The sequence below is a fragment of the Marmota monax genome, unplaced genomic scaffold (genome assembly GCF_021218885.2).
Source record: "Marmota monax isolate L192 unplaced genomic scaffold, Marmota_monax_Labrador192_F-V1.1 WCK01_AAM20220418_F8-fsc00119, whole genome shotgun sequence".
NCBI lineage: Eukaryota > Metazoa > Chordata > Mammalia > Rodentia > Sciuridae > Marmota > Marmota monax.
This window is the reverse complement of record NW_026694771.1, coordinates 1,582,199-1,605,957: the sequence shown is the minus strand read 5'-3', so window position 1 is coordinate 1,605,957 and position 23,759 is coordinate 1,582,199. Positions and strand designations below refer to the sequence as shown.

Below are 23,759 nucleotides of genomic sequence, written 5' to 3'. Positions count from 1 at the left end.
GCCTTCTCACTGAGCTTTTAAAAGAAGAGAGAAAATGCCTTCAGTTTGCTGGGAGCAAAAATATGTTCTTTTTCATCTGAAACCATTACTTGCATCTCACTAAATATTACTGAGCATCCCACAAGTAGCTTATCATCATATCTATTTGCAACAGCAAACTGAATCTATTAGAAAAACCTCTTCAGACCAGTGGAGCCTAGCAGCCCAGGAAGCTTTGGGGAATAAAATATCTGACAGCAGGTGGCCTGGGCAGGCCAGCTGTGTGGCTGTACATAGGAACTGCCACTTAACAAGTTAGGGCAGCCTGTTCCCATAGCTCATGGGGAGCTGGACACAATTCTATCCCCTTTAGACACCCAGGGCTGCAGGGGAGGAAGCAGGCATTTCATCATGTCATATGCCTCCTTTTTCATGTAATTTGAGGTTATACTTGGACAGAACAGTTTCATGTGCAGGAATAAAAACGTCAGTGCCAGGAGATACTGGACCATTGACCCACAGTCCATATGTCAGTAGTCTCATTCCTTTTTCAGATGTGGTCAGTTTCCATGGTAACTGGCAGCCAAGGCTTATTAGTGCTTGTTAGTGTTTAAAAGGTGATTTATAAGCATATAAATAATTGGCAGCTCGTTAACAGGTGGGGCTTCTGAACTCAGCTGCCTTTGGCAATTATCTACAGGATTCAAGAGTTGTGCTGCTGTCCTCTGCAGCTGCCTGGCTGGCTGGCTGGCTCAGAAAGCATCAACCTTGAAAACAAGGCAAAGAGGAAACCATCCATTAGGGGGGTGGGTGGAGCAGATCCTGTGACTGATGGTGGTCCTTCACCTAGTGCAGGGCCCAAGAACAGATGGGAACCAGTCTAGGTCGCACATTTTCATTTTTTTCCTTCAGGAAATGCACATTGTTTCTTGGCAAATTCATTAGGAAAGGAGCCAGACATCATATGAGTGGCTGTTTATACTGTAATAGCCCCTTGTCTAAAAGCACCTCCCTGAACCAGTAGTAGCAGAACCTGAAGGTGCATCAGAATAGATGGATCACATTATTTTCAGGTCAGTTGTGATTGTTCTCTTGCCCTCTCACTGTGTGTGTGTGTGTGTGTGTGTATGGGGGGGGGTGAGAGGAAGGGAGTGACTTGTTTGAGGATGTGGGGAAGAATAAAGTTGAGAGAAAGAGGGAGGGAAGTTCAGTACTCCTATGAGTTAATGCCCTACCTTGCTATTGATTTTTTTTCCCCCTTATCATGGTGGTTGACTCCAGGAACTTACACAAACTAAGCAAATACTCTACCTGAAAACTGGTTGATCAGATTTTTTAATAACTGGAGAGAAACATGACAGCATGAAAAGATTTAATACAGAGATATGAATTTTTAAGGATTGCAAGAATTTTTGGTTGTGACCACAGTTTTGTCAGATTCCTATTTTGACTGGCTAGACCCAAGTTAGACAGTTCTGGCATTTATTTCTTGTTTCATTTGCTAATTATTAAAGACCTTTGACAATATCTAATATTTTTTACAGTTATTGAATTAAGAAAATGTATTCAGTGATGAATGTCATGAATTCATTACTTTCGTCTATAAGTGATACTATATTAGTTATTATTATATTATCATTATTGTCACTTTGGCCTCAGGTAGTTGAGAGGAAGAGAAAATGGGAAGTTAACTGGAAATACTGCAATGGCAATAGGAAGAAAGGGGAGAGACTTTTGAGAGAGGAACTAAGAAGAGGGAAAACCTAACGGCTAAAGAGATGTTCCAAGTGGTTTCTGTGGATTATTTTTGTACATAATCTCAGGAACTTGTGACCAGGCAACATCATCCAGTGCTGCTTAGAGATGGCATAAAAGACAGGTGAATGTATCTGATATTCAGTTTCCTGGAGGGAGTCCAGGAAGGTGCACAGACAGTCAATGATGAAGTCTGTCTCAGAGCCAGAGGGGCTGCTTACCCCTTTGATCATTTTAACTTGCATATTAGTGTATTTTCCTGCTCATTATTGTGAGAACCTAATTTCACTCATGAAGCTCTGAGCTCACCAACAACTTGTAAGTTGTTATTCAGGTTGATTAAACATTAATCTATTTATGGAAACACCTTTTGTTTTAATAATTGTAGTAGTGTTAAATTCTACCCTCTACAAAGTTGGGGGTAATTATCTTTATTCTTTCTCTATCTTGCTAAGAGATTTTGAACACATTCTATCTTTCCAAAGAAAATACTATTTCATATAAAAATAGAAATAATGGTCATGTAATTCTTCCCATGTTATAAGCATCATTTTAAGCAGTTTAACATATAGTTCATATAGTTCTCACAAAAAGTTTATAAATCAGATGTAATTATTTCTACCTTTTTTTATTTAGGGAAACAAATGTGGAAAGCAAAATCCTGGTCAAGGATAGAGCAAGGAGCAAATTAAGAATACACCTGATAACTTAAAAACTTACTACAGCAGAGGATATTCTCCTGATTCCTTAAAACTACCAACAAATATATATCAAGTGATAATTCCACATCCAATTGTGAGGTATAAAGCGATAAGAGAGTGCAATTTTACCCTTACAAAGAAAATAAATTCAGTGACATATAAAATCAGTTTTCCTAAACCCTTCAGAAAACAACAAAGCAAAGAAACTTTGAATAAATTATATTTTGCTGGAGAATACCTCTTGGTGAGAAGACGAACAAAGCCACTCTCCTCCTTGGCTAGTTTAGCAAGAAGAGAAAAAAAATATCCCATGAACAGAGCTAAGAAGAAACCAAGCAAATCTTTACCAAAATTTTAAGTCCTGTGTGTATGCTGCTGAGAAAGATTAGGATTCTGAGTTTCCCAGCTGCTGAGGAAACTTGCATTCACCTCTCTACTCTACAGAGGGCAGTTTTCCAAAGATCTTAAGGCTTGGAGAGAAGAGCTGAGAGGGAGAGATCAACTGGCAGAATACATTAGCTATTTAGGGCAATAAAACTATTTTTGGATGACATAGTACTATCGTTGACACATGTCATTATATATTTGTCAAAGCTCATAGAATGTACACCACCAAGAGGGAACTGTAATGTAAGCCATAAACTTTGAGTTATAATACATAGGCATACATGTTCATTACTTTGTAACAAGTTTATCACTGTGATGTGGTATGTCCATGGTGGGACATTGTGTGTGTTGAGGGACTTGAAAGGGGATGTATGGGAACACTATACTTTTCATTAAATTTTGCTATGAACCTAAAACTTCTCTAAAAAAATAAAATTTGTTTAAGTGTGTGTTTATTTGTATGTGTGTCTGTATATACACACACTGTTGAAATATCTTTATTTGAAGGTGAATGTAATGAATTAAAGATATGTAATTTCTAATTTGTACTGTACTTACAAGCTACACGTTGCTCTATAAATTTAGATTGGAATTTAAATAAAAACTTAAAACCCAGTTCTTCATTTGTACTGAACAAATTTCCAGGGCTATAAGTGGCTACCATATTGAACTAAACAGATACAATATTTCCATCATTGCTGAAATTTCATTTAGAGATCCCTTTTCTAGATAGGCTACTCAAGTACAAAGGCACATTTCTAAATATTATAATTGTCAGCTAAAATGGAATTCAAATATCTGTTATTTCTTCAAAGATGGTATTAAGGGGAAACAGAACAACAAATAACAAATGGGAAAAATATAAACCAATACAAAAAGAGAACATTTGAATCAGACTATATCAGTAATTACCATAAAGGTTAATAGATAAATATTCTATATAAATGTTAGAGATCTTAAGATATAAATTTCTGTATACTAATATATGTGTGTGTGTGTGTGTGTGTGTATGGAAGAAACAAATCTATGCCATTTACAAATAACAAATTTTATATATAAATAAAAAAAGTAAATGTATGAAAAAACATACTTCTTAAACACTAAGATGAAGAAAACATACTGTTAAGATTAAGATTTGTTGGGTTAAATATGCTACTTAAAGAGTAAGATTAAGAAATTTCATATGGCTATGTTAACATCAGTAAAATTGACCTCCAGAGAGAGATCATTACTAGAGAAAAAGAGAAACATTTCATAATTATGAAGGGATTGATTGATCAGGAAATCATAACAATTCCAAGTATGTATGCACCAGAAAAATAGTATTGAAAAATACATGAAGCAAAACCTGACAGACTAACTGGAATAGACAAATCCACATTTATGTTCAGATATTTTATTTAACACATTAGTAGAGAACAATGTATATGTAACATCCCACTAGTCTCTGTCCATGTGCACGGATCATTTACCCAAACGGAACATATACTAGGCCATAAAAAGCCCTCAAAAATTATTAAAATTATACAAAGAACATGTTCTGTACATATTTTTATCAAAATAGGAATTGAGAACAAAAAAGATATATAGAAAACTCTCAAATATTCAGAACTTAACAAAAAACTTTTAGCATGGGTCAGCTAAGATATCATAAAAGGAATTAGAAAATTTTATGAGAGGAATTATAGTAAAGAGTATATCAAAATTTGTAGGATTCCACTAAACCATCACCACAGGGAAGTTTATAGTTTAAATGTTTATATTGAAAAGAGGGATGGTTTAAAACAAATGATCAAATCTTCTACCTGAAGAAACTAGATAAAAAGACTAAATTAACCCCAGAGCAAATCAAAGAAATGAAATAATGAAGACTAAAGAAAAAATCAATGAGTTATAAAACAACCAATAACCAAAACATTGAAATTAATGTTATGAATAAGATTAACAAACTAGACACTATCAAGATTCATCAAGAAAAAAGAGAACACACATATTTATCAGCATCAAGAGCAATAAGGAGACATCATAGAGAGTATAGGAAATGTATGGAAAATAAACAACTTTAAGCTAAAATATTATACAAGGGAGATGAATGGACAAATTGAATAACATACTTATCTAAACTGACATAAAAAAACATGACATACAAATGGCCTAGAAATTGCAAAAGATGTTAAGTTTCATAATGAAAAAAATCTGCCTATATAGGTACCCAAGCCTCAGATGGCTTAACTGAAATGTTATAAGATTTCAAGTAAGAAATTCTAATTCTATGTAAGTTCTTTTAAACATGCAATCTTTATTATGAGGTCAGAAAAACTCTAATACCAAAATCTGGCAAAGATATTACATAAAAATCGAGACCAAAAAATTACAGATGCAAAATTCTTAAAAAGAAAGAAAAACTGAGGACACGCCCACACATGCCGCAGAATGATGGTTATGAACAGATGGATTTTATCTCAGGTAAGCAGATGTGGTTTAATGTTCTAAAAAGTCAATTGATATAATTTACCACACATCAAAATAAAAGAGAAAAACCATACAATTATCTCAATTCATGTATAAAATAACATTTGACAAAATTGTATGTATATTCTGAACTAAAACAGATTAAGTATGGAAGGAATCCTCCCCAAAATGATGAAAAAAAAATCTATAAAAAATTCTAAAGCTAACATCCCTAATTAAGAAATATTTGGACTTTTCTCCTATTCTACAAAACAAAGTGAAAATGTCCTCTCTCAACTAATATTTTCCCAGATTCTCCCTCTGTATAGAAAGGCAGGAAAATAAATAAAAAGCTAAAAAACTAATCGGAATAATTAGAAGAGATAGTTGCAGAGAAAGTGATTATATATCCAGAATACCACATGAAATCTACAAAGAGACTGAGGTTACTATGTTAGAGTAATTTTAGGATTCAATGCCATCTCACAACAATCAAGCATACTTTTTTCTGTTTTAGTATAATCTGGTTTTTTTTTACTCTTTCTTTTTTTTTTAACTTGCTATGTTGCCCATGTTAGTCTCAAATTTGTGGGCTCCAGCATTCTTACCACCTCTGGCTCTCAAGTAGCTAGGACTAGAGGTGTATAATATCATGTCCAGCATTATCCCTCATTTCTAAACGATAGTATTGCTATCTAGATACAGTATTCTTTGTTGGAAGTTTTCTTTTTCTCCCTCTTCAGTGCTGTGAAAATCTCATTCTACACCTATAAGTTATCTTCTGAGAAATCTAATGTGAGGTGAATTGGAACACCAATTCTTTTGTAATTTCTTTTCTCTTACTTGAGAATCTTAATTTCTCATCTTTCAGATTATATTAGAGTACATTTTGTTTAGTTAAATATAAGTGGTGGCCGTTGACCTTTCTGTACCTGGATATTTGTATCCTTCTCTAGAAGTAGGAATTTTTCTGTTATTATCTCTTTGAATTAACTTTCTATGCTTTTGGCATTATCAAGTCCTTTTTGAACCCCAATGTTCTGAATATTTGCTCTTTTCATACTATCCAAATTTCTTGTAAGCTTTCTTCTTCTTTTTATTAGAGTATTACAGTTGTACATAGTAGTTGGGTTCATTTTGACAGAATCATACATGCATGGAATTTAATATACTCCGTTTCATTTCCTGTTCCCCATCCCCCAACTTGCTTCTTTCTTCATTCCTCTTCATTCTTTTGCTCTTTTTTCTCTTCCAAATTTGTGTTTTTTTAAAAAAAGCCTAACTTCAAGATCATTATTTCTTTCTTTGGTTTGATCTATTTTACTACTAACGCCTTCCATTGTATTTTTTATTTTAACTTCATTTGGTACGTTTCTCAACTCAAGATTTTTTTTAAATTGTTTCCTTACCTCTGTTAAGTTGCTCCATTAAAATAATGAATCACTTCTCTGTTCTCTTGAAGCTCATCAAATGTCCTTAATACACCTCTTTTAAATTCTCTGTCCAAAATTTGTCCATTCTTGTGATTATATAGTCAGTTTCTGGCACCTCATTTTGACACTTAAGAAAGATCATAATTCCATGAAACTTTTGAGACTTGTGCAATACTGCAGAAGAATGAAACTGATCCCTATCTCTCATGATTTCCCAGAATCAACTCAAAATAAATCAAAGACTTGCCAGGTGTGGTGGCACACACCTGTAAACTCAGTAACTTGGGGCTGAGTCAGGAGGATTGTGAGTTCAAAGCCAGCATCAGCAATTTAGAGAGGCCCTAAGCAACTTAATGAGACCCTGTCTCAAAATAAATAAATAAATAACCTATTAAAATAAATAAATAAAAGGGGCTGGGGATTTGTCTCAGTAATTAAGTGCCCCTGAATTTAATTCCTTTTAAACCCCTCATAAAGAAAACACCAAAGAATTTTAAAAATAGATTAAAGATTTAAATATGAGACCCAAAATTACTAGAAGAAAACATGATGAAAATGATTTAGCACATTGGAATGAGTAAGGCTTTTTTTGGATAAAACCTGCAAAACACACAAAAAATAGACAAATGAGATTCAATGAACTAAAATGGCTCTGCTTAGCCAAGAAAATAATCAGAAGAATCAACACACAACCTACTGAATGGGAGAAAATATTTGCAAACTGTACATCTGACAAGGGATTAATATCCAAAATATATTTTTTAAAAACTTCCAAAATGCAATAACAAAAATAAATAAATAAATAACATAACATAACATTAAAAAGGGGGGGGGGGATAGATCTATATCGACCTATATAGACATTTCTTAAAAGAAGACATAGAATTAGCCAGGTACATGAAAATATGTTCAATATCATTAATCATCTTAAAATGCTAATTACTACGACAATGAGATATCATTTCATGCTATTCAAAGTAACTACTATCCAAAAGACACAAAATAACAAATGCTAATGAAGATGTGGAAAAAAGGAAACCCTTAAATACTTTTGTTGAGAATATTATTGCAGTCTTTATGACAAACAATATGGCAGTTTTTAGGATAACTGAAGGTAGAAATAATATATGATCCAACTATCCCACTACTGGGTATCATAGTGAAAGAAAGTGAGATCATTATGCCAAAAAGACATCTGTTCTCTCACGTTCATTGCACAACTATTGGCAATAGCTAAAAAATATAAAAACCTAATATACATCAACTGATGAATTGATAAAGAAAATGTGATATATATATATATATATATATATATATATATATATATATACACACACACATACACACACACACACATATATACATACATACACACACATCATGGAATATCATTTAGCCATAAAAAATAATAAAATCTGGTCATTCACAACAACATTGATAGAACTAGAGATCATTATATTAATTAAAATGAGTCAGGCACAGAAAGACAAGTACTTCAAGAATTCACTCATATCGTTGACATCAAAATAAAATCACACAGAACTTGAGAATAGAATGGTAGTTACACCGAAGAGAGTTAGGGGGAGGGAAGAATGAAGAAAGATTTGTCAAAGAGCACTAAGTTATAGTTACACAGATGCAAGACATTCTAGTGGTCTATTGCTCAGTAGAATTACTATAGAAAACAATAATGTACTGCATATTTCAAAAAGCTGGATAAAAGGAGTTTGAATGTTTTTACCATGAGGAAATGATAAATGTTTGAGGGGAGAGATATGTTTAACCTAATTTAAACATTATACAATATAAATGTGTATTGGAGTATTATTAAATATCTCATGCATATGCACAATTTTATTTATATATCATTCAAAAAAACCAAAATTAAAATAAAACAATTGTATTTTTAGATTCTAAGACTGAAGATAGAAAAAATAGTGTACAATGTCATCAAAGACTACTAAATATATAGAAAAAGTCTATTGAAAATTCTGCAATATCTACACACTAAAAACTATAAAATACTGCTGAAAATTTTAAGGTATTCAAATCAATGGAGAGTTATATCTGTGTTCATAGAGAAAATGTTTTAAAGATGTCTATTCTCCACAAATTGCCCTTTAAATTCAATATAATATCTATGGAATTGCCAGCAAACCATTTTAAAACTATTGGCAAGTTGATTTTAAAATTTGGGTGAAGATGCAAAGGATCTTGAATGGAAAAACAACAACAACAATATATATATTTTTTAAAGTCAGAGGATTTGACCCAACTATACCATTCCCCAATGTCTATCCTAAATAATTAAAATATTACTACAGCTATACATGCAAATCCATGTTTGTAGCAGCACAATTTACAATATCAAAATTAAGGAACAAGCCTAGGTATCCACAAATGGATGAATGGATAAAGAAAAGAGGAATATATATGGAATGATGTTTTATTTGGCCATAAAGAAGAATTAAATTCTGTTAATTATAGGAAAATGGATGGAACTTAAGAGCAGTATGTCAAATGAAATAGACTAAACTCAGAAAGTCAAGAGTTGTATGTTTTCTGTCATATTGAGAAGATACAGGGGGGCGGGGAAGGAAAGAAAAAAAGTGTATGGGAGGATCTTCTGAAAATTAAAAGGGGACCAACAGTGTAAAGTAAAGGGGAAATACTGGGGAATGATAATGACCAAAAAACATTGTTGTATCATGTGAACATATGAACATATAATAAGAAATCCCACAATTATGCATAATTATAATGTACCAAAAATGTGAGTAAATTAAAATAAAAAAAAAACTAAAAGGACTTACTACTACTTAACTTTAAGACTTACTATAGTAAGTCTTACTAATTTTATAAAATTATATTAATCAAGACAATATAATAATTAGCTTAAACCTATAATATACAGTTTGATGGAACAAAACAAATTCCATAAATAGACCCACAAATATAGTGTCAATTAATCTTTGGACAAGGAACTATGTTGATTTGATAGGTGAAAGGAAATATTTTAGTGTAATAATGTAATCCTTATATTCTCTGAACAACAAAAAATAATCTTTGTAACCTCGAAGTAGGCTAATTGTTTTCAACAGTGCACAAAAATTGGTAACTAAAAGAAACAGAAAGATAAGTTGAAATTCATTAACATTTACTGCTCCTTAACAACAACTTTATTAGAAAACAAATAGCTAAGAAACATTTTGGGAAAAAGTTTTCACAGTACATAGATTTTTAAAAAATTATATACAGAATATGTGTAGAATTCCTATATGTTAAAATTAAAAGGCAAATTTCCCAGCCACGAAATGGGTAAAAGACTTAAGTCACTTATGAAGGAGAAACACAAGTAGCTAACAATGAGATGAAAATGCATTCAAAATGTCCCCCAAAAAGACATTTTATAAAAGAAGTTTACATCAATCTTTAACAGTCATAATCACCCCAAAGGGTAAGTATCATAAAGTTCATCAAAAGGAGGAATAAGCAAAATGTGCTATACTGGTTCAAAAATAGCGACTGTGTAATATATAGAGGGAACTACTGATGTAAGCAACAACAGGAATAAATTTCAGAAGACATTATGAATGTCTCAAAAACATTAGGACTGAAACAAACAGCCAACAACAAAAAAATCTATTCACTCACTTATTTTATTTATACAATTTCCAAGAATAGGCAAACATAAACTGTAGTGATATATTTCAGAAAGTGGTCACTTGGTGGGCATAATGAAGGGGAGACTGACCATAAAGGGGCAGGAGGGGGTTTTCTGGAGTAATGTAAATGACAGCATTAAGAAAAAGAACAGGCATGCCACAGACTGGGAAAACTTTTTCATAAAACATATGTCTGGCAAAGGACTCATATACAGAATATTTGTATTCTGTACATGGTTACACATATATAAAATTCTTGAAATTCAACAAAATGAATATTTAAGATCTGTGCATGGTATTGTATATAAATTATGCCTCAATTAAAACACACGTGCACATGCTAGCACACGTGCACGCGTGCACACACACACAGAGAACCTACCAAATGCCAAATTTCTGTAAGCGCATACGGACAGGTAGTGATGAACAAGATTTGCTCTTGTAAATTTAGAATATCCAATAAATGAACTTTTCTAGGCTCTCAAAGGTGTTAGACCACAATGTGTTCTCTTTGTCATTAACATAATCAACTATCTTTATTTTCAATATGTAATATAATGAAAATATGCTACATAAAGTATCAGAAATCCTGAGTTTTTCACATTTATGTCCTTGAACTAGGGTTACATATTTACATATTTCTCCTCATTATGTTTATCTACAAAACAAAGATTATTAGTCCAAGAATAGCCTTTTAAGTCCCATGGCTTGATGAGTTTTTATTCTCCTATTCACTAGTGATAAAAAAAAAATCTATTCACTATGAATCTATAAGCTTGGGGAGTAAACAGCCCTGACTCCTCGGGCTAACATGAACTGACATCACTCAATATTCTCTGCTGCTTCCACTGACCCATTTCCTCTGAGCTAAGTCAGAGTTGGACAAGAACACAGGATTTTGAAAAATCTGAGGTCTGACCACTCTTACCTTTATTGAAATATAATCATCATTGTTGTGGTTTTTTTTTTTTCAATTTCTATGTTAATTTTGAGACAAAATGACCAACCCAGAACTCAAAGGTTCAAATGAAAAAGCTCTAGAAAGATCTTGGTAGTTTCCTAAGTGTTTCAAGTTTTTGTTTTTTAAGTGAATTAGTTAAGAATCAGAGATGGGAAGGGAATTTGAAATCAGTAAGCCCATAAAACATTCTCTCTTGTAAACATTTAGAGAACATGCAAGAGTAAATTGCTCTTTTATGAGGTCTGTGGAGAAACATAATACATATCTTGCTTTGTTGTGATTTTCAGATTTGTCTTTTTCCCAAATTGTTTAAACACTTTTTGGTTAGAGAAAATAAACCCAAACTCAATATAGCAAACCTTGACCCAAAGACCCCTTCTTACACCCCAGGCTGTTCATTCTTTTGGAATCTGTCACCCTTTTTTCATACCCTTCCTTCATATCCATTCAATGTCTTTCCTTTCTTTCTATGGAGCATTCAGTTCACTTTGTCAATCCTTTACTCTATCAGCATATACCCATAGCTCTTGTGCTTCATTCTTAACCTTCCTCTTTCTGATATCATTAATTCCTTCATAGACTTATTCACCAAAATCTTATTGAAGCATTAATAGTGTGCCAGAAGTTGCCAAGGGGCCAAAGATACAGGGGGCCAGATGTTGGCGAGGTGCCAGAGACAGTGATAAAGAATTTTCCTGTCCCTGCAGCTCTTAGCTTAAGAGTCCATAAAAAGGGAGAAATGCAAGTGTGATGGTTCTTGAGTAAGTTCTTTTGCAGCCTTTACATTCAACATGGGAATGTGTCCTCAGATTTGCTTTTCAGTGGCCTTTAGATTCAAAGGTTTCTCTCAAGGCTGCCAACGACCACTACAATCTTCTGATTGATGTAATATTTCTGGCTTTAAATGTTCCTCAGCATTCTCAAAAAATACCTCTTCAGGATCTCTTTGCCAAACTAGCAAAAGAACTTGTGGTAAGAAATGAGGGAATTTTGCCTTTAATTTTCATACCATGTGTTAACCGATCAATGATTTATCCATTCATTCATTCACTTGTGAATAAATATTTAGAGCTAGCTCTGAACCGGGAGTGGAATGGATGAAGAACAGCCTAGTCCTTTCCTTGAAGGAGCTCAGATTCAAAAACAGTATCATAGACTGTTTCACCACAACAAGCAAAACTGTTTTTGCCCTTCAAAAGTTAATTCCCCACTCAGTTTAGATTTTTTAAAGACAGATACAACAGATTAAAAAAAATTAACAAATACGTTTTTTCGTGGTGAGATATCCTACTATATAATACTTGGTGTGCACATGAGTGTATGAATGCATTTTGGCATTGACTGATTCTGGATTTCTCCATGTTTTCTTCTTCTCTTTTAAAATGGAAAAGTTTTAAAGGACTGTTGAAAACCTCATCTGTATTCTGTAAGAACAGTTCATTCACTAAAGCATTTTAAACTTTAAGCCATTCTCTTGCATCTTGGGAGATATACAGCATGATGTACTTATTTGGTAACCAAAAAAGTGATCACTTATTTACTTTTTGATAATTTAAAATAATCTTTAATCTTTTATTATCAATGCGATTTATAAAAATTTAAAACCATAATAATTCCAGCAGGTTTTCCATAAAGCCCCTTACTGTCTCATTGTGCATTCCTCTGAGATTTCTGCTCTGTGCTGGCCTGTGGAGAATCTCTCTGCCCTTCATCACTGTTCCATGGTGTCCTTATCTACTTATGCTATGCAGTCATTTTCCCTAATCCTCTTCATACATCCATTATTTTTCAGTGTTATTAGTCTGGTTTCTTTTGACACAAAGTCTTAAAAGCCACTACCTATTTCTGTCTGTGTTGCCAACTTTTAATGTCCCTGTCATGGTGACACCTTAAATCTCTGACAGCAAATGTCAAAATCTCCCAAAGTGCATTATAGACCAACTTCAACCAAACTTAATAAAGAACAGGGTAACTCTAAATAAAACAATTGTTATTGGTTGGATAAATGGCAATTTATCCTGAATCCTAGATACTAGTTATCTCAAGAAATAGATGACTTTGTATATATCACGTTCACAAGTTAGTTAGTTTGATCTACTGGTGATGGTAAATAGGCTGAGTATGTTCTGAAAGTTTAAGTATTTTCCATAGTTTTATAGCAAATGATGGAACTGAGATATAAAGCATATATTTTATATATTTTTTTCTATAAACAAGAAAAGGTTAGAATTTAAAAAGTAGTTAAACATCTATTTAGTCTTCATTCTCTGCCAATTACCTACAAACGTTTGACTTCTACTTTCTAATATTGGTATACTTACTCTGGAGGCAAAGTTATAATTTTCTTCTTTATTTTTCATTCGCTTGACATTTTAAAATATTCTCTCTATCCTTTTTAATTACTAGTAAATATTGAATGAACTTTCTTTTGGAATGGGATTACAGCACATTTGTACAACTTAGTTACAAACTTCAGAACAATCTTTTAAAATACTTCCTGAACCTTGGTTCAAAAATTGGTATTTCTCTTCTTAACCTTTAAATTTTTTCTAATTCATAAAATTGTAAAAGGACAAAATGATTCTTGAACAGAGTCCTGGAGACATATGCCAAAACTAAAAATATCTCATTGATGTAACAGTCCAGATTTGTAGACACCATGAAATCTTAATACTATTATGAATGCCCTGTCCTGAGTTATGTGGGTAAAGTAATGTGTTTGTAGAATTACATGGTAACTCAAAGTGACACTGATAAGCTATATTTTTGTATTTTTGTTCCAGATGCCAGAAGAGAACACCTAATCCATCTGATTTGACCCAAAATACTGATTTAATGATATTTGTAAGTATTTGATAATATTTTCCTTGGCTCCAGCTCTACTTTCAGCCATACTTAATCTTATATGAGCAGACTGTACCTGTGTGTAAACAAACCTAGCCAAAGTGCTCAAGGTGACAAGATCATCCTTAGAACACAAAACAGAAAGAAGTTGAATTTTACAAAGTACTCCTTTCCCAGGAACAGACTACAAATTCCCCTTCTGGTCCCTACTGGTTCTTAATCTGTGAAGCAATAAGGTCGATAACAGCTATCAGACGTGACTTACTCTAGGATCTATTTTAACTGTTTTCATCTCCCAAATTTCTGTTATGATGCAGAGGTTACCAGATGTCACATAAAGTCACAAAGGCATTCAGATGTTTGATTCAGCATTCCCTAAGTAAATCAGAGAATACCATAAATAGAGCACTGGGTAAACAATGGGGCAATGTTGTGGGTTAAAATATGTCCCTTCCAATTTCAAATGATGAAGATCTACATTGGATGGGACTTTATTTGTGATAGGATCATTACAGATACAATTAGTTAAATTAGGGTGAGTCCTGACTCAAAGTGACTGATATTCTTAGAGAAATGGGGAATTGGCACAGGTGACTTCCTATAAAGATGTACACCATGGTCAAGGGGATGCTTCTACAAGCCAACGAGTGCCAGTTTGCCCCAAAATGACCAGACGCTAGAGGAGAGTCAGAGAACAGACTCTTCAGCACAACCCTGTCAGTACATGGATTTCAGACGTCAAACCTCCGGAACTGTACAAGACATTGCTGTTTTTCAAAGCATGCACACTGAAGTAGTTTCCTAAACAGAAGTCCTAGGAAACTGCTCTGGGTAGACAACTGGGAAGAAGGCAGATACTGCTAATGGTGGACAACTGGTGCATGTCTGATTAACAGAGCAGGAGGAAAGCTCGGTATAGGCTAAACAAGAAGAGACTCAGCCAGGATAACTGGCCTTTCTTCTGTGCCAGGGAAAGTTCACATCCCAATCACCTAGAAACTAACCAGTTCGTAAGTAGGGGAAATGGCTTAGGCATTGGAAAGTTAAAGTTATATGAGAAACAGCAAAAGAAGGCATATGCAGGTCAGTCCTATGAGAATAGAGGCCTAAAGAACAGAAAATTAGGCCTCTGATTCTAGGGTCTGAAATTCATCATGGGATATTTTTGTTTGTTTTTTGTTTTATGTAGCCAGTGGGGACCATTGAAACAAATCAGTAAGGAATTAAATACTGATGAAACAAGTATTTAAAATTTCTCTGACAGTTATCTACAAAGCACATAGAAATTTTAAAGAGAATGAGTGTATAAACTGTATGACCTTGAGCTCATACTTCATTCTAGCTCCCTCATCTATCACATGGAACTGGGCATATAATCATTACATTGGAGTTTTGTGAGAATTAGTTGCAATAATCCATGTACAATGCCTGATATAAAAGACGAAGTCAGATTATATGCAACTGTAATTCCCCGACTCCTTCAAACTGCATGTGCCATTCACATTTCTCCATGTCCCTTTTGGACTATAAGCTGTTCCTTGCAAGCATAACCTATAAAGCAGGCTTATTTTAATCCCAGGCAACACTTGTATAAGCATATCTGTATGGTACAAATGCAGGTGTGTGAGGCATGGTGAAAGATAAATAAGGTAAAAAATGGTGCATTCCAATTTCCTTTTGCTGTCCCCAACCTCCACTTGTGTCACCCTCTCAAGCTAACTCTCAGCTATATGAGTATGCATATGCTTCACAAGAGAGTCAAAACGTGCTCTCTTATTAATTTGGCCTGATTTGCTTTAATGAGGTCTTTCTCTCCTCAGTTTCTAAGGGTGATTTAAAGCACTGAATGACATGATTCAGAAGGCAGATAACATAACTTTAATATCTCCCCACATGCTGACCTATTTCAATATGTACTGTGTACCTCTCAGGGATGAGAAGCTATGCAAGTCTGGAAGAAAAGTACCTGAGAGAATGCCTCCTTCTGGGAACATTTCAGCTTTTTGAGATTCTAGGTCATCCCTCTCCCTGATATTTGGAGTTCATTCCCACTGAGAGCAATCTGTTCACACAATCCTTATTGTTTTCTTATACAATTATTATTTATTCATAGTATGATAGAAACCACATTTAAAAAATAAAACCTTATATAGAGTTTTTCTTTTTAAACATAATTAAATAGAAAGGGGAAAATATTAATTTAAGGTAATGTGAGTAATTTTGGTGAAACAATTAACTACCACTTTTCATGAATGGCCAAATAAAGAAACTGTAGATGAGTGAAACTCCTCAAGGTTAGGTGAGTATGTTTAGGCACTGAGAGGTGGCCCAGGGAAGAGGCTGATCAGCCAAGTATCCCTGGCCTCTTGTGGCTTGGTGGCTTCTTGTAACAAAGACTGGTGCTCCTTGAACTGACAAGACAGGAAGTTCATCATGAACTGCCCTTAAGCATAAGCCAACTTCCTCTTTTAAAACATCAGCAAACAGATACAGGAAAATGTGAACTAATATTAATTAAATGCAAATGTACTTCCTTTTATGGAGTTGACATGTGTCTTCATGTGAGATAACTAATTAACCATGGATAAAGTTTCTGGAAACAGGAACATATTTCCTAAATTAGCTTATCTCACAGGTATCCTAAGTCATAATCCAAGCAAGTCTTCATAGTTCCCAGTCTTACTACACTTCCACAACAAATGTACATATTTCCTAGAGTGAGGGACAATGTTCTTAGGTTATAGTCTTGATTAAAACCATTCTCCAGGATACATCTGCACAATTTAAAAAGTTTGGAAGAATAAAGGAGCTTCGTAATGTGCTCTCAAGACTTACCCATAGAGCCTCTTCCTCTACTGATTTTTCTTTCTCATTTGCTTCCTTTTTTTGATATAATTTTTTTATTTATACATGACAGCAGAATGCATTACAATTCTTATTACATATATAGAGCACAATTTTTCATATCTCTGGTTATATACATAGTATATTCACACCAATTCATGTCTTTATACATGTACTTTGGATAGTAATGATCATGATTGGCGTGTGTAGGTGTTTTGTCTTCCTATGTGGTGTGCATGTTTGTTGTTGATGAAAACATACTTCACGTACATTCAGTTTTATGAAAAATATCATTTGCTGTTTTATGACTTAATTTTCTGATTTTTTCTAAACCAGTATATGAAAAAAGTCATTCCTGATTGCTAGCTGCATCAACGTTTTTTTTTTTTTCCATTTTTAATATCTACTTCGTATCTCTTGTTCTCTAATCACATAGTAATCAAAAGGAATTATCTTAAAAATTGAGATTAGTGGTAAATCCACTTGCTGCATTTTTAAAAAGACTTTGGATGATTTACATTTGGAGGGGCTTTCTTTTAAAATAAGGAAATTTGATTTTTGTGCAATTGACAAAACATATATCAATCAGCATGTGCAAATGTACACAAATGTGAAAGACTATCTGTAACTTGATGGTAGTTGCTATGATTATCTTTGCATTCCCAGTGCTATGCAGAATGTTGGAAAAAGTGAGGGCACAATTGATGTTCAACTATTTGCTAACCATTACATATGAACTCCCCAATTTTTCCACTAGAACTGGAAAGCTAACTTCCTGAAAGGTCAAATGGCTCAGGAATATGGGAAATAACAGCTGAATCTAAATGGAAGCTGCTCTATTTCACAAAACCCCTTATGAATTTTATTCACAAAGAGATCTAGAAAGGAAAGCAACTGTCCATGTGGAAGTGTTCTTCAGAGGTGAGAGGGACTGGAAAAGCACATTTACCTGAATGGCTTAGTAAAAAATATTTTGCAAAGAGAGTGGATAATAAAATAAGAAACATGAGTCAATGACAAGTGTTTGGAAATTATTTGATAATGACAAAATGAGTAGGGAAGATTTATGCAGTACAATTCATGCTGAAGGCTTGCTTAAGGTTCCTGGCTCTAGGATAGTGTCTTTCCTAGCCTATTGGCTACTTGAATAAAAGCTGGATTTAAAATCTGAGGCCACAGTATAAAATTTTCTCCACTTATTACCTTTAACTATTTCCCACCTAATTTGCAACTATGCCTGGTGACTCCTCAAGTCATTTTATGAAAATAAGAGGAGGAAGTAAGATGTTAAGGTTAATATAGTTTGAAAAACAAGCTTGAAGCATGAGAATGTAGAAGATATATTTGTTTTAATAAAATATATGCAATATGTATTCAAAAAAACTTTACTTACAACATTACACATCACAAATCCCATAGATAATTGTGCAATTACAGTATTTTAGGGACAATATTTACCTTCAGACTCGGTATATTTAGTCAGAAAGTTGTGTGTATATTTGTGTATTTGTGTCTTCTCTTTCCAAAGAGATTGGAGAGGAAGCGAGGAAGATAAGAAAACTTTTAATTGGTGCATTCAGCCAAGCAGTTCAGCAACAGAACATTAATTTTTATTTTAATAATGTGATTTTAATTGAATACTTTGCTGGTACTGCACTAAATTGGGTCTGTTATTTAAAATTACATTAAGAAGGATCACCCCCTTCTATAACTAATGCCACCCACACTCCGAAATAACATGTTATTCATTTAGGAACAGGCAGAATTTAAATTATCATTCCTTGAGGGATTCTTCAGCAAAATGGGACAAGTATCAATAGACTAGCAAGTTATCATTTTAGAGTAAACAAAAATGTGATTGAAATACAGCTTCCCTTTCATACACTGTGGCAGAAATCTCTCACTATCCACTGAACTCTATTTTGCATCTTCCTCTAGAAATAGGCTTGCAGCTAGGTCCCTCTCTCTTTAGACAGGCCCCTTCCCCATAACTAGGTCCCTACCCCATAGCTAGGTATGTCTGTGTGACTGTTTTGGCAATGAATATAAGCACATACATTGTGGATCACTTCTAGACTGAGGCTACAATAAAATATGGTTTATCTCTTCCATGTTTTTTTTATTATTATTATTTCTCTGGCTGGATATTATGATGATATGGCTCTATGGGATAGTGAAACAATGATGGAAGAAACTCAAGTCCCTTAATGACCATTTGGAGTAGAATTTTTCTGCTGACCTGAATACCTACTGAGACATGGAATAAATGGTTTTTATGTTAAACTATTGAAAACTGGGTGTCTATTATTGCAGTTTAACATTTCCTATCTACTACATATCTCCTTCTAATTGACTTACATTTGTATTGGCAGATTGTCTATTTCTTCTGATATTTCTAAGAATGGTTATCTTTCATATACAGAGTATATACTTGCAACCAAATACTGTAAGAGTGACTGAAAGTCCCAAGATTTTGAAAATCAGAAACTTTTTAATACTCATAACTACTTTTTTAAAATGACAAAAAATGTTTTTGACAAAAATAAATGGTAAAGAAAAAAATATATAGTGCGGTTCAACCAATAGGATGTGAATGAATGAATGAATAGTTGAGTGCATAAATAAAGAAAAATAGGGAGAGAGCCCAGGACTTAGAAGTTACAAAAGGACTCTCTCTTTCCTCAACTCATGAGTATAAATGATGCCATAGTAGTGTAGATATATAGAGCACAGTCAAGAAGAGTATGGACTTAAACAGTAATGTATGTTTACATGTGTTGTTAAATTTCAAAGTGACTAACTAGTGTTTTTAATATAGTGAGTAAATTTTACTATAATTTAGGGACATCAGATATTCTGTTTCATATTTTAAATTAGGCAAAATTATTTGTAATTTAGGACAGGTAACAGTGTTAGAAAACAGGAAGGAAATTAAATCTGCACCCCAAATATGCTGGCCTTGAAGCAGTTCCTGAATAGGGATGCTATGCTACCTTCAAGTCCTGTTCTCTTGCATCCTCACTCCTTGTCTCTGAACTTTCTATGTCCTCCAACCTAATTTTTTTAAAATCAAAATTGTTTGGTGTTTGCTTGTTTCTTTTGGTTATTACTTTGTAGCATGTTTGAAACTTAGGTAAAACAGCTAATCTAGCCAACTAAATCACATTAATTGAATGATAGCGTATTACTATTTCCATAACTTTCTAAAGCATCACCTTAAGTCTAAGGTTATTATTGAGGAGATGGTTCATGCAGTACAGATAGGGGATGTGTGCTTTTTGAGCATGATGCTGTGATTAGTAAATACAGTTATAATATATTGAGTGTCTAACATTTGCCAGGTGATGTATTAAGTATTTTATAAACATTATCTCCTTTAATATCAACTGTTACCTTTGAGGGTTTGTGCTACTAAAAAAGAAACTGAGAGGTTAAGTAACTTGCCCAAGGTCAGACTTCATGTAAAAATTAATAGTGGGTTTTCAAATCAGTCTGCCTCCTATAACCACATTCTCAACCACCATGCATTATTGCATATTCTGTGATTAACTGAGATTTATTTTCTACATGTTGGGAAGAAAAAAATGGGCTTTTAAAACACTTTGAACAGAGGAAAACATTAGTTATGGGTGGGGAAAGGGGTAGGAGACTTGATTACAAAATCTTAAATCTGATGAATGACCATGAAATGTAACAAAAAATTCAGTGCTAAAATATCTACACTTCTGTAGAATTTAATCAGATAGCCAAAAGATCTACAACAGGAAATGTTTGTGTTGATTCCTTAATGTAACTAAAGACTCACATGTCTTCAAACTGCAGATGTCAAAGTATAAGGGCAAACCTGTGTTCTGAAAGAATGCCACCTTGTGGTTTCTCTGTTAAACAGAGAGATACAACTGGACTACTTCTAAAGAAGGAAGATGTGGGTTGGAGTGAGGATGCCAACCAAGGAGAAGCAAGCCATGGTCAAAGAATGACACTGTTCAAACATTTGCATGTCATATGATTTTAAAGGAAGAAGCACATGTGGGTTAACTTTGGAAAATAAAAACAAACCAAATGCGTTGTACATACTCAATTGATTTGCATAAAATACATGTTGGTGTCTTAAGTCCTCTCAACATATATATGAAATAGAATTATAATATTGAGATTGAAATAAAAAATCAAGACAATTCATGAAAGGATAGAATAAAGGACTATCAATCTCTGAGTTAGAAATTACAAAAGAAAAATCTAACTTTTCATATTTCTAAGGGTACTTTGATGGGCAACGAGTGAAGGTTTTGACTGTATTTTTAAAAAAAGGGAAAAATACTTTAAAACTTCCAGGAATAATAATGACTTTTTTATTATTGTTTTCATTTAATATTATGACATTTTCCTCACCCCCTGCAAAAGTTACCAATATTTACTTTAAAATACAAGTGCATTGCAGTTCGGTTGTTAATTTCATAATTTCCCTTTTACTATTATTCTCTCCCTTCCCTGAAAAAAATTTTCAATTCTCATTATTCCTCTATGATATAGAGTCTCACTATAAAATTATTTTGACAGCACATATCTATAGTAATAGGACACTAGACCATCATATCACTAGAAATAATTAAGGGCAGATACAGTAAAGAGAACAAGAAAAAGTACTGGGAGGTGGTGACCTAAGCCAAATAAGACCTAAGGACTAACTGGACAAAAAATTTCAATCCATTATGCTTTGCAAACAGAGATATAGGGCTACTGAGATAGGATACTTAAACATGGTAGTAAGAGAAAAAAATGAATCAATAATATAAATGTATAATGACCCCTCCCAGTAGACCACAAACACATTGAGGGTGGGGACCACATGTTAATTATACATCTGGCTTTAGTATTTAGTTTTTACTGATCCAATAAATCAAATTCTTGTATTAAATAGATGACTGGGAAAGCAGGGAGAAATTACAGTAAGATGACATGAGGGGTACAAACCTTCAAGAAAGGATATCACTCCATCATGAAGACCACGGGGCTCTTATGGAGGAAACAGGGGTACCTACCACTTAGCAGCCCACAGAGAACCAGCCCTACCAGGAGGTTAGTGTGCATTTAGGGAGGTAAATCAAATGGAATAAAGGACAATAAGTCAGGAAATTAGGTAAAGTTTTGCATATAGAGATCCACAGGAGAGCAAATGTTTTGGTGTTAAATAAATAAAGGTCAGTGAGGTCAAGGCCCAGTCAAGTGAATCAACTTCAACTTATTCTAGAGTGAAAAGGTTAACCCTGGATCTCTTCCTATAAATCAAAATTTAAAATAGGTTTGAGAGGGTCTGAAGATCAATGCCCTTTCTGGGAGACCAAATAAATTTTGGAGTATTTGTTTCAATGTGTAGGTTAAGTGTGTTTTCCTTCATGAGAAATTCGCTTATATTTGCTGTAAGGGAAATTAACAGCATACTCTGCCAACGCAAGCCAAATCCATGTTTACCTAATCATTCATATCTGAAAACTCTGCTTTTTAAAATATACCCATTGCCCTTATTTTGTGTGTATTTAACCTAATTTTTCTATTTGGGTGAAGCGTATTCTTGTTTTAGCAAATTGCTAAGAAAATTTTATTTTCCTACATACTTCTTAGGACATGTGGAAGGATGAATGAACTCTAAAAGTCAAATATGGCCATGTCCAAGGGAAGGAAAGGATATTAATTTGGTAGAGTGCCTAAGGAATCAGGGTGAAAAAATGGCTACTTCTAATACCTACCTAAGGCAGTTAGGAGTCACCCAAGAAAAGGGTAAAAACTCCACGGGATAGCCTGTACAAATACAGAAACAACAACAACAACAACAACAAAAAAAAACATTGAGAGCAAGGACAAAGGAGCAATCCATTTTTCTCTACAGTTAAAATCCTGGGACTGCGGATGGGCACTTTCTCTTTTTAGTATACATTAAGATATGCTACAAATATATTTAAGATGGGCAGAGTGTCATATGGCTCCCAAAAGGAAAGATTCACTAGGATTGTAAGGTTGATGATAGAAGAGAAAGTTAGAGTAGAACAGTGTCATTTTTACCAAAAAAAGTAATATCTGGCAAACAATCAAGACTAATTCATAAGTTACTTGGCAAAGCCCAATGCCATTGTAACTAACACAGATCCACACTCCTTTATCAAAGTCAGATCTCCGCCATTGTAATATGCAATGAACATTTAGATATTACAAAAAAACAGTTACAGAAAACAAATATTCCATTTTCCTCAAAAATTGCCAATTGATTATCTCTAAAACAGCAGTAGCTTAAAAAGTTTTCATAGTACATGCAAATTCTCTTAGATGCAAATTATGTATTACATATCAATTATATATTATATAATGATATATAGACATACACACAGTTGACAAACATTGAGTGTCAAACATTATAAAAAATTTTACTTAGAAAAAAAATTTTTTTTGGCACAGTGGTTTTTAGTGAAGCAATAAACCCCCTAGCATCCTTGGATAAATGTTTTCTTATCTCTTTTTTTTGGTGGGGGGGAGATTTCCTCTCTACACACTTGGCATTACATTGAAATGAATACAAAACTTATAAAATGAGGGTTCTTAATCACTTGCTTCACCCCACTCTTTTTGTGAATGTCTTTCTTTCTCTCACCATCTCTCCACTGACCTGAATGATGGTATTAGCTCAATTTCTTAACCCAGATGAAGTGCTACCTCCTTTACACTGCCTCTGATCCATCCACAAAGT

General features: G+C 33.7%; 1 long non-coding RNA gene across 2 annotated transcripts; it reads left to right on the top strand.

The window, feature by feature from the left end:
* Nucleotides 1-962: 962 nt before the first annotated feature.
* LOC124079589 (uncharacterized) lies at nt 963-21,092 on the top strand. Of its 2 annotated transcripts, none has more exons than XR_006847401.1 (3): nt 963-1,052; nt 14,116-14,176; nt 20,910-21,092. It is a non-coding gene; the product is annotated as an uncharacterized LOC124079589 (long non-coding RNA). The 2 variants fall into 2 exon arrangements; XR_006847400.1 differs by having other exon boundaries at nt 20,843-21,092.
* Nucleotides 21,093-23,759: the final 2,667 nt, after the last annotated feature.